Raw genomic sequence first — 16,287 nt, 5'->3', positions numbered from 1 at the left:
CAAACAAACAAACAGACAGACAAACAAATTTCAATTTTATATATATAGATTTATGTATATATGTTCCCACAATTATCGCCAAAGGGACAAGGGGGCAGACGTCTTTCATATCAACCATATTAGATCGATTCCGAACGGCGAGTCTTAAAATACCACTTTTATAGAAGTTGATTGAAATTCCTATTGTCTGGCCTTGCCCATTCAATATTGTATTAATATTAAAGTTTTATTTATTTTCACGTTTGAACTAAACAAGTAAGAAGGTATCAGTCATCTGTGCCGATAAAGACATGTCTTCATCTTCGGATTTTAACAAAATAAGCGAACACGTCCATTGGTGTTTTTTGAGTTTTTGGGCCAATTTCTCTGGAAGTATGGATTTGCAAAAAAAAAAAAAAAAAAAAAACGAGTAAAAAAGTATCAGTCGGCTTTGTCAACAGAGATATACCTTTATGGGTACTTTACACGATATGTTTTTTACATATGAGTTGTCACTTTGCATATACATTTTGTATGGGAGAAGTGACAACTCATATGCAAAAAACATATCGTGTAAAGTACCCATTAGCCTGTGTGGATTGAAATACTTTTTCCTGTATTCAAAATTTTCGACGTATGAACCGACAAAAGTAGGGATAGGTTTAAAGGTCAAAAATTTGCGGGGCTAACGATAGATAGGGCTTTTTTTATCACACTAGCCTACGAAAATGATAATATAATAGTAAACGGGGCCACTAGAAAAACCTTCGGTAAAAATGTCCAAAGCATCTTCGAACAGACCCTTAACTGCACAAAAATGTTGAACATTTGTATGGGTGGTACCACAAGGATTGGGCAGATAGGGCCCAAATTTGAAATTTGAACATAAACTAAGCTTCGACAATATTTAAGATCCAACGTTTGGACCAAATCAGTTGCTACGTCTATGAGAAATCGCGCGTACCAGAAGTGGACCAATTGAGTACATATTGGAACCTCATCTAAGTCTGGCAGAAATTTCACTCTTTGCAAAGTATGGACCCAATCGGTTACTTCCTTTAAGAGTTATCGTGTGCACAAATTTTCCGAACATTTCCGAACTTTTGTGGGGGAGGTACCGGAAGGAGTGGACCGATATAACCCATCTTCGAACTTAACCTTAGTTAGGACAAAATATTACGAAAGCCAACTTTTAGACCGAATCGGTTGATGCGTTCGAGAGTTATCGTGCCCTCCAGCCAGACAGAGGGACGGACATGGCTAAATCAACTCCAAATTGTCTGAAAACCATTATTTCGATGAGGCACATTTTGCCCGTATGAAAGTGTATATACCCTCGTTAGCATTAATGCTGAGGGTATAAAAAATGGGAAAAAAGCTGCCATATAATTTGTAATAAAGCATTGAAAAATGTAGTTGCCAGCAAAGTCGAACTATAAGAAAAGTTTGAAATTAAATAACTGACATTACAGTGTACAATTTTCTAATGATTCAGCCTTCGTTCAGCCTTAACCACCCGCAAAACCTAGCATAATGGTTAAATGTGTGGGTTTTCGGTGAACTTATAATTTTTCATTGCACTCTTAGCAGTTCAATTGGAAAGAGAATTAATTCAAATATCACTATAAACAAGTACGAAAGTATCCGTCAGCACAGCTGATATACCCTCAGCCTATGAATCATTGACATACAACAAACATTTTTAGTAAGCAAACTTCTGATTCAGAAATAACTAGAGATATTAAATTACGTTAAACTAAGTTGGAAGAAATTTTTGTGCCGGCAGGGTTTTTTGGAGCTTATGGGCCATTATCTCAGGAAGTATGGATTTACTAAAAAAAATAGATCGAAGAATCATTCATTTGTATCATTCCGTTTGTAACACATCGAAATATTCATCGGAGACCCTATAAAGTATTCTTTATCAGGGTAACATTGTAGGTCAATAAACCAAGTCCGTCCATCTGTTGAAATCAAGATACAGATCGTAATTTTTAAGATAAAACTTTGTAATTTGGTATAGAAGTTGTCATTACTACCAGGATGTTTGGTATTGCAAATGAGCTATATCAGTCCACCTTTTGATATAGCCCCCTTAGAACGGTACCACCCGATTTTCGGCATTTTGAAGGTTTAAGCCTCATTATTGCACCGGAAAGGTTGAAATTTGGTACTTAGTCCTCGTTGGAGGTACAAAACTTTCCCCCAGAAGTTTGGCGGTATAAGTCCATGCCTGCATATAGTTCCCATAGAACGGTACCACCCGATTTTCGGTATTTTGAAGTATCTAGCCTCATTATTACATCAAAATGGTACAAAAATTTCCCCCAGAAATTTGTCGGCGTAGGTCCCCGCCTTCATATAGCCCCCATAGGACGGTACCACCCGATTTTCTATATTTTGAAGGTTTTATCCTCATTATCACCCCGAAATGGCTGAAATTTGGTACTTAGTCTTTGTTGGGGGTGCAAAACTTTCCTCCATAAATTTGGCAGTATAGGCCCACGCCTTCATATAGCCCCCATGGAACGGTACCACTCGATTTTCGGTATTTTGAAAGTTATAGCCTCATTATTGCACCGACATGGATGAAATTTGGTACTTAGTCTTCTCTGGGGTACAAAAATTTCTCCCAGACATTTATCGGTATAGGCCCACGCCTTCATATAGCCCCCATAGAATGGTACCACCCGATTTTCGGTATTTTTAAAGTTTTAGCCTCATTATCACTACGAAGTGGCTGAAATTAAGTACTTAGTCTTCGATGGGGGTACAAAAATTTCCCACAGAAATTTGGTCTCCATTTGAGGTATTAAACGTTCCATATGAAATTTGTCGCTATAGGTCCATGCCTGCATTTAGTTCCCATAAAACGGTACCACCCGATTTTAGCCTCATTATCACACCGAAATGACTGAAATTTGGTATTTGGGTCTTCTTTGGAGGTATAAAACTTTCTACTAGAAATTTGGCCGTATAGGTCCTCGCCTTCATATAGCCCCCATAGAACGGTACCTCCCGATTTTCGGTATTTTGAAGGTTTTAGCTTTATTATCACAGCGAAATGGCTAGAATTTGGTATTTGGTCTTCGTTGGGGGTATAAAACTCTTTCGCAGAATTTTTTTCGGTATAGGTCAACGCCTTCATATAGCCCCCATTGAACGGTACCTCCCGATTTTCGGTATTTTTAAGGTTTTAGGTTCATTATCACACCGAAGTGGCTGAAATTTGTATTTGGTCTTCGTTGGTGGTATAAAACTATCTCGCAGAAATTTGTCGGTATAGGTCCACGCCCCCATAGAACGATACCTTCCGATTTCCGTAATTATGAAGGTTGTGACGTCAATATCCCACCGAAAGACTGAAATTTGTTATTTATCTTCCATGGTGTTATAAAAAATTCCAGAAGAGAATTATTAGTATAGGCCCGCGGGTTCCTATATCACCTATAGAAGCGTACCACTTGATTTTCGGTATTTTGAAGGTTGTACCGAAATATCGGAAATTTGGTATTTAGCCTTCTTTGATATAGTCTTCTTTGGTAGTCCAGAAGAGAATTGTCACTATAGGCCCGCGGGTTCCTATATCTCCCGTACAAACGTAACTCCTGAATTTCGGTATTTTGAAGGTTATCTACATTGTTTTACCGAACTAGCTGAAATTTGGCATTTAGTCTTCTTCATAAACAAATTTGATTGTTCCATTTTATATCAATACGACTCGTGGTGGAGGGTATAACAAGTTCGGCCTGGCCGAACTTAACGCCATTTTTACTTGTTTCAGTTATGCGACTCTTTGAGTAAATGAGCGATATATTTATACCCTACACCACACTGTGGTAAGGGGCATGGGCGTAGCCAGGAATTATTTTTGGTCGTTCTAGAGGGGGGCAAATGCTTGTTTTTTCGTAATATTTATAATTTTTTACATACAAATGAACTGTTTTGTAGGATATAGACGGGGCAGCTGCCCCTCGCTAGCTATTCCTGGCTACGCCCATGGTAACATACAAATGGAAACGAGATAAACCCATAGTTCCTTTTAGTTATAAACATATAATTACTTTCTGAGTCGATTTATGCGTATCCGTCCGTCCGTTCGCAACGTATATGTCCATTTATTTCCCGATTCAGCTGAAAATTGGGGAATAATTTTTTTTAGCCATAGGAACAACGCTATTTTCTGTTTTGGTGAAAATCGGTTCATATTTGGATATAGCTCTCATATATATTTTCGTTCGATTTCACGTATTTGCTGCACCAAACACTCTATATATGTCCGATTTCGATGAAATTTGGAATGTGTTACTGAATTCGGTCTAGAAATAAATGTGCCAAATTATATCGAAATCCGTTCAGATTTGGATGTAGCTCCCATATATATTTTAGGCTGACTTGACGTATTTGCTGTACCTAACACTCTATATACTATATCCGATTTCCATGAAATTCAGAACTTGTGACTGAATTCGGTCAAGAAATAAACGTGCCAAATACTGTCGAAATCGGTCTAGATTTGGATATAGTTCTTATATATATTTTCGGTCGATTGCACGTATTTGCTACATCAAACACGCTATAAACGAATGTACCAAATTATGTTGAAATCAGTTCAGAATGGGATAAAGCTCCCATATATATTTTAGCCGGATTTCACGTATTTGCTGTACCAAACTCGTAATATATGGCCGAAGAAATTTGGGTTGTGTGACTAAATTCGGAAAAGAAATAAATGTGCCAAATTATATCGAAATCGGTCCAGATTTGGATATAGTTCCCAATTTTCAACGGTGGAAAAATACCCCTCAGTAATGTTGGCGACATTTCCTGAGTATTTCAGCCATGTAAAACTTCTCTACAAGTGGTGTCTTAAGACCAGCCGTTCGGACTCGGCGATAAACAGTAGGTCCCATATCATTGAGCTAATATGAATCGGGGTACACTCATTGATATGAGAGAAGTCTTCCTTATCCCATCTGTCTATATTTTACCATCTATCTATATTTTACATATTCACAGTGGCGTAGGGTACCATATAGTCGGCCCTGGCCGAATTTGAACCTTTCCTTACTGGTTTAAAACAGTTGAACTGAATTTATGTACAATTTCAACGCACTTCATACGAGTATTTTGGTTTGGTAGCAAAACACAATGCACACTCTACCATGCGTGCGAGCATTGAGATTTTTTAAGTTTACATGCGCACCACAAAAATGTTGCTAACTCGCGTGCTGACGGCGAGCGTTGAACTCACAACTCTCGGTTTTGTGATGGCACACGCTCTGTGCCATCTCATACTCATCACTTAGTAATAAGTAGAGTTGGAAAATATTGGGTTAGTCCTTCAAATTTTTTAAGGCCAACCAGTTCTGAAATAAACCGTTATGTCTAAGCTTACTGGTAATGCAGAAAGTAGCTTGTTTACATATATTTGTAAAGGATAAAAATAAACAAAACACAGGAACGCCGCCAAGCGAGAATCCCCATCCATCTATGACACTAAATGATAGGCGCGATTTGAAATCTAGTTTACTTTCAGCTTCTTGAAAAAGTTTTAATTAACATCCATATTGAAAAATATTTCATTAAAATCTCGACATAAGCTCTTGACAACTATTTCCATTACAAGATACTATTTTTAAAAGATACTTGCATCCATAAAACCGTTAAATCCACAAATGTTACTACATTAAATATGTTGCCTATTAATGGTTCCTAACAAAAATAATTCCATGATGCTTAAATGTGATATCTGCGTAATCTCTTCTGCATTACCAAATGAACACATCATAATATATTAAAATAATTCATAAAAGTCATATTCTATTAAAAAGATTTGTTTATAAAGAGCTTCAGGTTTTAAGCCTACTTCAAGGTACTATTAAATTCTTAATTACATATTTTCAAAGAACTCATAATTCATTAATACAAATATCTAAACTGTTAAAGTGAAACACTGACAAGTATGTTTATTTATGACAAATATTTGATTGACATTAATGTAAGCTGAACAGAACAACAACAACACAAACAAATTTTTACTTATTAAATTTAATTAAAATTTAACATTAGCCTTTGTAGAAAAACTTTATAGTCCTTTGGTTTTATAGTACTTTACCAGAAGCAACAACAACAACAGCTGTAAATATATTTAATATTCTTCTTCTATATTCAATAATAAAATTGAGACAGAGAGAAAGAAATAACAAACTAGAATATAAAATAAATTAATTCCATTATTATTACAACATAATACTATTTCTATTTGCATAAGAATTGTAACCGACAACTATAGGAAATCTCTATAAAATATTTGTATATTAGCTGTATGGCTGGCTGGATGGTTGTTTGGCAGTAAAGGATACCACATGAACATTCACAAACACATAGTTTACTCCAGCCCAGCCGTTAGGCTATGTGTCATATTAGAGAAGCCAAACCCACTCTATAAAGATGCTGCGACAACTAACCCTTTAACCCAGACTGTGACTTAAACAAATTTATTCTATCACATGGACAAACGGCTCTTTTTGTATGTATGTGTGTGGTCTGTGGTGTGGTACACTGAAAGAGAAAAGTGTGATGCTAATGTTGCCTTTGGCAATACCAATTTCCCATCATGTTGCTTGCCTGCCACCACCATCATAAAGTCCTATCGCATTCATTTAGGGGGGTTTGAGTGTAAACAAAAGAAAAAAAAACGGTAGTTTGTATCTTCTCTTGGCAAATGGTTATTAAGGTCAGAGTTACAAACAAACAACAACGGGGGAACAATGAAGGGGCTAGTGGGAAGAGATAGAGTAAAGCCTTGCCATTTAAATGAATATGGAAAAGCCACATCCAACAATCCCATCATATATACTCCTCCACTATCGGCGTTTATTCTAAAACACTCCCACACACACATACAGAGGTTTAGTCCTTCCATTCACTCCTCTATCAACTATACTATAAATCCCTGCTTTTACTCCATTGCTTTTGTAGTTTGTTGTTGGAGCATAAAGGCTTTTGGAAAATTGGAATGGGAAGCTTTGTTGTGTATTTAAGCTTTCAAATTTAAATGTATGTCAACAAGGCACAAAACTAAATGAACGACTGCATAAATGGAATAGCAATAGAGGAGGGTGGTATGAGAAAAAAAGAGAATGTAGAATAAGGTTTATAATACCAGATGGATTATTGTTATTGCACATATGTATCTTTCTAAGACCACCAAAACTGTATCTATACATATAAAAGAACAACAGGTAAGAAAGCGTTAATTTCGGTCGTGGCGAACTTTTTATATTCGGAATATTCGGAATGTTATGAAAGTACCATAATTTATGGTTGTTGTAGGAACGCAAAATATATTCGATCGTGTATTATTTCAGTTATTAATTTCTGATTCCTCTGTATCCAGATTCAAAAATTTTGCAACTTGGAGTGGTTGTTGCATCAGGAGATAGGTGAGTGGAGTTAGTTGTACAGCTAAACAATTGCAGCATCAATTGGGGCCCAGTACGAATTGAGTCGGCAGCATCTTCCGGATCTTAACTGAGCTAAAACCACTCATGTTTGCTTTGGCAGCTGTATCTCTGTAGTGCCCGCTCGACTGCATCAGTGTAAATCAGTGTTAATCGCCACTGGGCTCGCGAGCCGTGTCTGTGTGAACACACACAATCTCAATTGTGGTGAGTTTGAACGTTGCTCTCACCACCGATCATCTTCTTTGTTTTAGCAATGAATTAACGCACACGATGTTTATCTCGAGAGGGATAGATAATCTCGTGTGTGTGCCTGACACAAACGCAGTGGTTGAATTTGTTGTTGCTGGTGAACACTGGTGTAAATGCTATTCAATGTTATCTCTCTCTTTCTCTTTCTCTCATGAAAAACTCTCCTGACATGCCTGGGGGAGTCTGTCCATTAAATCGTAACAGTGATGATCACGGCGATAACACCCAAGCAGGTACTGGATCGACAACATTCACACTGTATCTCTATAGTGCCCGCGGGACTGCATAAGTGTAAATGTTATTCAATGTTATCTCTCTCTAGATCCTGAAAAACTCTTCTGACGTTCCTGGGTGGGGGAACCCTGTCCATTAAATCGTAACAGGGATGCTCACGGCGATAACACCCAAGCGGGTACTGTTGTGCCGATGCACCAGTAAAAGCTTCGTCTCCTTATGAAGATGGTCCAATGATGTCATGAGGAGGCACCACGTTGCAGTCCTAAGGGCGGCATTCTGCCAGGTTTGAATATTCTTTCACTGTGTAGCGCTAACATTTGTATATCACTCTGGAAAGGCTTAGCTTACCAGGTTTCTTTGTCAGCGCCCCAAGAGCTGTGGGCTGCAGCTTGATGACCTTGCTCTTACTTCTAATCTTATTCAAATAGTTTTGGCTTGAGCGAACGACTTAAACATGTTATCCCGCGTTACACCCAATATTTTGGAATAGTTATTGGCCGGAGTCAGTACACCATCTACCCACTGAACATGGGAGCCTCATTTCAACCGTCCAAGTGGTGAACAGTGTGGCAGTGGATTTTGCGGCGTATATCTACATTTTCCTCTGATGGAATCAGTACACCATCTACCCACTAAACATGAGAGCCTCATTTCAGCCATCCAAGTGGCGAACAGTGCGGCAGTGGATTTAGCGGCAGATATTTTCATATTCCTCTGATGCAAGAACGTCTATGTAGACATTTAACCTATCACATATGTTAGCCACGATAGACCCGACGCCAAGATCGTACAATCACCGCATGCACTACGATATCTATGCCTTCTGGAGGCTGGGGAATTTCCTAAGGTATCACTCCACCTAGCGGGACGTTTGAAACACGGCTGGAGAGTGGTTTTCTCCATATCAACGAACAGATTGGCATTGTTGACGGTATTGAAGGCCTTCGATAGGTCTAATGCCGCCATGACTGTTCGGTCGCACAGCTTGCTCAGGTTCACTCCTGTACTAATATTTGGGGAATATGGTGTGTAATGTAATACCATTGATATTCCGTGTGGGTCCAACGCTTTGGATGATTTCGGATTTCGGATGACGTCTGCAACATCGCCAATATGGTGCTACCTCCCCGGATGGGAGGGCTCCTCTTCGCCTAATCAATCCCGGGTGTTCTTTAAACTGCCGATTAAAATAACACGAGCTCTTTTTTGGGCCAGTTACTGTCACCCCGTTTAAAGTAACAATCGTTCTACCATCCTTCTATCCCAGATTAGAGAGCAATTTAACCGTAGCCATCTATTTAGTTAATCCTGTACCAACGTTGTATTGTTTCATGTGGTTTAGTCAGTTTTTTTCACTACCCTGTAGACTTCCAGAGTAAATTCTCTATCTATAGGGTCTCAGGTTTCTTACGACGAAGCTCATCACGTTCATTTGATAGTCTCTCAGCGATTCGAGGATCTGAGGGAGGAACACATTCTCTGAACCCATGCCAATCAGCTTTCCCATAGTTCAGAAAAGTGCAGGGTTCAAGGGACCCACGATAATAATTTTAGTGGAGAAGTTTTGTGACCACTGGGAACCTCAAACTTAAAACTACCGCCAGTTTAGTCATAAAATTTACCTAAAATCCTTCAAATACCTAAAATTTGGAGGCGCTGCTCAGTGTCACGACAGTGGCCAAAAATGACCAAAACCAAGTAACTTGGAGTACAAATATATTGATGAGAGTCGATAGAAAACATTCCAATTATAGGGTTTTTGAATTTTGGTATTTATACATCAAGTAGATTTGTCTATAGAGGGTTCAAAGCCGATAATTGTTGGCAATGTGAATTAAAGTTTCGGTCGTTATAAGACTGGTTTTTTAAGTTACTTTAGGTGTAGTAAACTATCTTCACATTTGTTTGAACCTATATGCATAATTTTTGTCGGGAAGTTTTTGTGTCAACTGGGAACCCCGCACCTCAAATAAATTTAACTAAAGTATTAAAAATATCGAACGTTCGGAAGTACCGTTATATACCGTTATGGGGGCTGTACCAAAACGTGAACCGAGCTTCCCAATTTTTTGCCCTCGATATTGTCAGCCTACAATAAGTACTTGTACCAAAATTCATCCACCTACACCAACTCCTTCTATTTTTGGCCACCGTATAAATGAGCTCGCGACATAGTGCGCCGTTACCGGGGGCTGTACCAAAACATGGATCCACGATAACAATTTTTGGGGGAGAGGTTTTGTGACCACTAGGAACTTCAAATACCTAAAATCGGAATGTATATTTTACGGGTGTTATACCAAAACCTGTTGAAAATTTAAGGTGGAGATTTTTTTGTTACCACTGGAATCTCAAATGTGAAATTAGCGTTAGTTCGATCAAACACTGTAGCTAAAATTCCCAATACCTTCTTTTATATGGGGGCTATACCAAAACGTGGACCCCTGCTGACAATTTTTGTTGGATAAGTTTTTCTACCAATGGGAATTTCAAATGTCAAATTAGAGGTAGGGGTGAGAGATTAAGCTGGGATTATGGAAATTCATTGTAGAAGGGTACGACACAAATACTGTAAGGCGCCAAAACCTTGAAATTTGGAATGCAGATTGCCGTTGGTGTGTAGCGGAGAGATAAGTCTGGGTTTTTCGAAACTAAACTCTAATAACGCGATAAATCGGTCGGTGGTGTCAAAAATATTGCGGAATATCGCTCTGAAACTGTAAGTGGGAGAATCCATTTGTTTGATGATAAGAAATAAGACTTCGAAACCAGTAGAATAGAAAGGATCCGCACTGATCGTATGCCAACATAACAAGAATTACCACAGTCTTTCTTCCAAAAATGTTGATTTTCGTTCCAACACCCCTTCCATCTGATGTTTTCAATTACATCCTTTGTTCGTTTATTTTTTCTCTCATTTATATACCACCGACTTTGCACTGCAATATGCATCAGGGTTTATTAAATTATAAGCAAATCCCTCTTTGTATGTATGACACAAGTGAGTAGGTGCATATGTATGTATGTGTGAGTTAGTTTGTCAAATGTTTGGTGCCCAGACTGTTGTAATGTTGGTTTATAATTTTAGAAATATATTGAAAAGGAACAACATATGTATGTATGACACATGCACACACACATAAACATACATGCAATTATACACAAACTAATGAAAGAGAATAACTGGGGCTAGTGGCAATAGTACTAAAAACCGGATAGGGAAGTATAGAGATGGCGACCAGGACCTTTGCAAATATCAGCGCTTAGGCAAAAGGGGAAATGCAAATATAAATATGACCAAAAAACAGGAAAGCCATGGGATGCCAACAACTACTACATCCACAATGACTACCATGACTTATAGAGATGTACGTATACATGTATATGTCGTATACATGTATGAATGAGTTATTAGATGGATGGAGGCATAAAGGATGCACCAGCACACATTTCCCTTTTCTACACAGCGGTAATGTTGTGTGTAAACGTTGATGTTGTCGTTGTCGCTGTTGGTGTTGTTGCCGTTCTTGGGTTTGTATATTTTATAAATTATTTGAATATGAATGTGAAAATGCGGAAGTTGTCGTTATGATTTATTAGGATATAAAGATTGCATACATCTTATATTAATGTTTGAAATACGTGAGTGTGAATGTGTGCGTGTGTAAGTGATGTTGTTTGTTGTACACAATTTCAGGGTTTGTTTATGAGTATGAGCACAAAACCATTTTGGCAGCGTTATAGAATTGTTACAATGACATTTCTCAGAGAAACTACTTTGCAAAAAAAAGGAGTCTTTGTAAACCTTTCTTTTAACTAGACATCGGTAACATATTATGTACATATTTTCATAGTTTGTATTTCCTTTGTCAGATGTTTTGGAGAGAGATTTACAAGCATATGTTTTCTATCATTGTTGTTCTTTTTTTGATGTACATTACAATATTTTAGAAACTCTACCACGGTGTGGAGGTTATGTTTTGGTTTTCCTAACCTTTGTAACTCTACGAAGTGTTATACGAGCATGATGGAAAAAAAAATCTAGCAATGTATTGAGAAGGGTCTGCATTGAATTACACCCAGCAAAAAATCATTTAGAAACGACCTACTAACCCATTGTGTCACGAGTAGTCAGACATTATTTTGGCCACAAAAATTCGATAAAAAGGTAGTTACTCTTTACCCACCATCATTCGTAACTACTTATTGAAATACTTATTCATCAATTTTCACTGGCCAAAAAAACCCACTTATTTCTGGTCAATCCCATTTCGGCCGGGTCTATGCACCGGATTGACATGGAGGAATCCTCCATAAATTCCGTCACCTCACAAATTATGTGTTTGTGTTTGTATATTTTTCACCATGGGGACGGCAATATATCTCGAAAAGCCTGTTGCGAGCTCTTATTATCCGTTCCTTGATAAAGATGAACACCGGGCCATGGATCTGTTTCGTTTGCCAGATCTGGATTCATGAAATGTAAACTTCGGTGAGATGTAATGGATGTATGGAATGAGTGCACTTTCGAGGCTGTTCCGGCCATATTCGCCTCCAGAACTACTGCGACATGAATTATGTTGGTGCTTGCTATGCCATGGCTACTGCTAGCGTGTCTATAACATCGTCGTCGGAATACAACAAGCGCAGCATCTTACACACATGTTGTTCCTCAACGCCCCAAAAATGCATAACTCTGCAATTGCGACGGTCTCCGCAGCAAAGTCGGCGAACTCGTAGACTTTATACGTTGGAGAATATCATGGTCGCTGCGATACAGAAAACAAAGCTCACCATCACCTGTAGTTTGCAATGTTGCGAAGGTTACAAAGGTTTGCGTAAGGATCGTTCAAGAAGAGAAGGAGGACTTGCCTTCCTTATAAACCACTCTTTCCAGTACAGATCTATCTCACTTGAGCTTGACTCTATTTACCCATACATGTAATGCATGGGGGTAGCAGGAAAGTGTGTAACTGCCAAGGTAGAATTGCTTCATGTGTACATACTGCCGATGAATAGCTTTGCCTTGCGTTAAATACCCGAGATTAGTTCGCTTTTGAGGACAATAACCGTCTGGAGCTGGCATTCGGTGCTAGGCAATTGCCAGAAAGGTACGTCGATGGCCGATCCAATTCAAATTTAAAGCTCATATTTGGCACGGTTAATGAAGACGCTTCTACGAGGATAAGAATATATTGCCCATCAATATATTGACCATCATATTCATTAACAGACCACCCGACTTCATAAACTCTGATCGTTGGACTTTTCTCAACCATAGGCAATAAGATTGGCAAGGGTTCAGAAAATTTACCAATCAGCGCTACAGACAGCTGCCCAGTCCCTCCGATTCTTGAGTAGCTGATTGAATTTTCCGGGACATCATCCTAGTTGCTGCCGCTAGCTACATAGCTTGTGGTCGAGTACCCGTCGTACAAACCTTGAAGATCCAAGACTTAGGGAACGTACTCATGAAGTCAATAGGCTAGTAGGAGAGCGCAAGCGGAGTCGTTGCCTAGACCACCTAAAGCAGTGCGACACTGGTACAGGATTAAGTAAAGTGTGGATACAAATGCTTAAATCACTCTCGAATCCGCGGAACGAAGGATGATAGAACGGCTGGTACTTTCAACGGCGAGACAGTAACTGACCCAAAGAGGTGCGCGTGTTATTTTAACCGGTAGTTTATAGAGCACACCAAGACTGATGTGCTACGTTGTAAAAGAGCCCTTTACCAATCAGCACAACAGAAAGCTGGCCATTCCCTCTGATCCTTGAAAAGCGGATTGAATTTTCCGGGGGATCATCCCATTTTCAGCCGCTAGCTGCATAGCTGGTGGTCGAGTACCCGTCGTAGAAGATCCTTGAAGATCCAAGAATTAGGGAATGTGCTCATGAAGTCAATAGGCTAGTAGGCGAGCGCAAGGGGATTAGTTGCCTAGACCACCTGAAGCAATGCGACATTGGTACTTGATTAAGTAAATTGTGGGTACAAACGACCCAAAGAGGTGCGCATGTTATTTTAACCGGTAGTTTATAGAGCACACCGCGAGTGATAGGGCGAAGAGAAATGGGCTACGCTTTATAAGAGCCCTCCGAACCGAGGAGGTACCAGCACAATATTTATTAAATAAGAGCCCTCAATCTATCGTCCCTAGTGAAGCCAGACAATTATGCCAGCAGAAGAGAATTGTACAGGCCGATCTCCCTCTTTTCGCCAGTAGAAGAGATTCTCTAATCACTACTCCTCCCGATAATGAGAAGGAGTTTCCCAGCGGTCCAACATCAGCATGGATTTCGGAAAATGCACATTACCACAACAACATTACACGCCATATCCACACATATCAGCCGATGTCTGAGTCAGAACAGTCCGTGCGATCGAACAGTCATAGCCTATCGAAGGCCTTCGATACCGCCAACCATGCCAAGCTCTTCGACGGTATAGGGAACTCTCCCCTCCAGACGTGTTTGACACGTTTGATAATCAATGAAAACCTTTAAAGTTGACGGGGTGGTCTCGCTACTGAGACCAGGCAACGATGCCAGCAGAGGGGAAGGTATTACTCCTCCCCATGATGAGAAGCAGGTTCACTGTTGCCCAACATCAGCATGGATTACGGAAATTGCACAGCTCCACAACAGCATTACACGCCATATCCACACATATCAGTCGAGGACCGAACCAGAGTAGGCCGTGCAACCGAACAGTTATGGTGTCTACTGGTCTATCAAGGGCCTTCGATACCGGCAACCATGCCAAGCTGTTCGAGAGTAGACTTACCGTAGAGAGCAGACTTCCCTCCAGTCGTGTTTGAAACATTAGATAATTAACTATACATATCGCTCATTTACTCAAAGAATGACACATCTCAAAGAATCCTGTTTCGAGAAAAACGCGTTTTAAGTTGGCGATTGAAATTTCACTTCCCAGCTTAAAAAGATTATTACACAAAAAATAAAATAACTACTTGTACCATATTTTGCAAACAGCTAGCCAGGTATCAGTGCTAAATTTCTGTGCAAAACCAAGAATGATTTGAAGTGTTCTAGTGCTTCATAAACTCAAAAAACTTTTTTGTTGAATTATGCCAAACCCGTAGTAAATGAACTGCAACGCTTTGAGTTTAAGGCATATTAGCATGAAAATTTGGCACAAGATAAAGTAGATGTAATAGAAAAGAAAAATAGAAATTGCTAACTCAGAAACACACATTTTTTGAGTTATGCCACTCTTTCTATATCACGACTTTAAGTGAAATGTGTTTACACCTGGGAAGTTCTTGCGGATTTTGAAACTACAATGTTCATTGATGAGTGAAACAAAACAAAAAAATTCCCGGAAGGCTTTTAAGTAAATCGCGGTTAAAGGTAACATTTTTAGGGGTTTTTTAGGTTTACGCGACTTTACTTGGAAACCGCAAGTCGTATCGAAATGGGATTTGAGCAAAAACAACAAACGCAATGCGGATCGATGTTTTCTAACTTCAAATTGGAAATAACACCCAAGCTCACAGATATGTTATGTCTATAAATTTCCAATTCGTCATATTCTTAAATTGTCTAAATTCTGCTTCCTGTAGTGTATCAACGATTCGTTTAGACAGGATTTAGTGGAATTTCTATTGATTTACTTTTCCTCTACAAAAATACTGTGTGAATATCATTTTGCCTGAAATGTCATTTAATAATGATATCATTATATAAAAACACATGTGTGTATATATCATTCAGAGTTTTGAATTCGAATGATATTTTTCCTATCTATCCTTCACTCTTATCAATTTATTTATCTATTTTTTTTTCATGTTCAACTTATGAGGTTATATAAATATTTACCCTAGTGATTTTTATGCTGATTTGTTTGTAGTGTAGTAGTGGTAGCTGATGTTGATGGTGTTGTTGTGATTATAACTGATGTTATTCATTGGTTAGATTTACAGTTGGCAAGCTGTATCATCAGCAGAAGAAGAAAAATACCACATGCAGAAGTAGTAGTTGTAGTAGTAACAGCAGCAACAGCAGATGTACATGATTTGTATGCTATTCGTTAAAGGACATAGTCAGAATATTTGATAAAGATGCAGGCATCACCACAAATGATTTGTAGATGGTTATGGTAATAATTTATATATCTATGGATATATGTGTATATGTATATAAATATACAAGTGTATATGTTTATTTTGTCATTTTATACTAATGGCAAATTCTGCTTTATCTACTTTTTTTCGTTGTATTTCGTAATCCAAATCAACTTGCATATTTATTTACCTTGATAATGATTATTTTATTAAATTATCTGTATAATATTGGATTGGATATTACAGATTGAAAGATAATTTGAAATAAG

General features: G+C 38.6%; 1 protein-coding gene across 12 annotated transcripts in view; it reads right to left on the bottom strand.

Moving 5' to 3' along the window:
- Positions 1 to 16,287, bottom strand: part of LOC141402723 (uncharacterized) — a 688,471-nt gene that overhangs the window by 411,683 nt on the left and 260,501 nt on the right. The gene's annotated exons all lie outside the window — the stretch shown is intronic.

Source organism: Musca autumnalis, unplaced genomic scaffold, assembly GCF_047663935.1.
Source record: "Musca autumnalis isolate F117 unplaced genomic scaffold, ASM4766393v1 scaffold_4, whole genome shotgun sequence".
Taxonomy (NCBI): domain Eukaryota; kingdom Metazoa; phylum Arthropoda; class Insecta; order Diptera; family Muscidae; genus Musca; species Musca autumnalis.
Note: the sequence above shows the minus strand (reverse complement) of the source record. Positions and strands in the feature narration are given on the sequence as shown.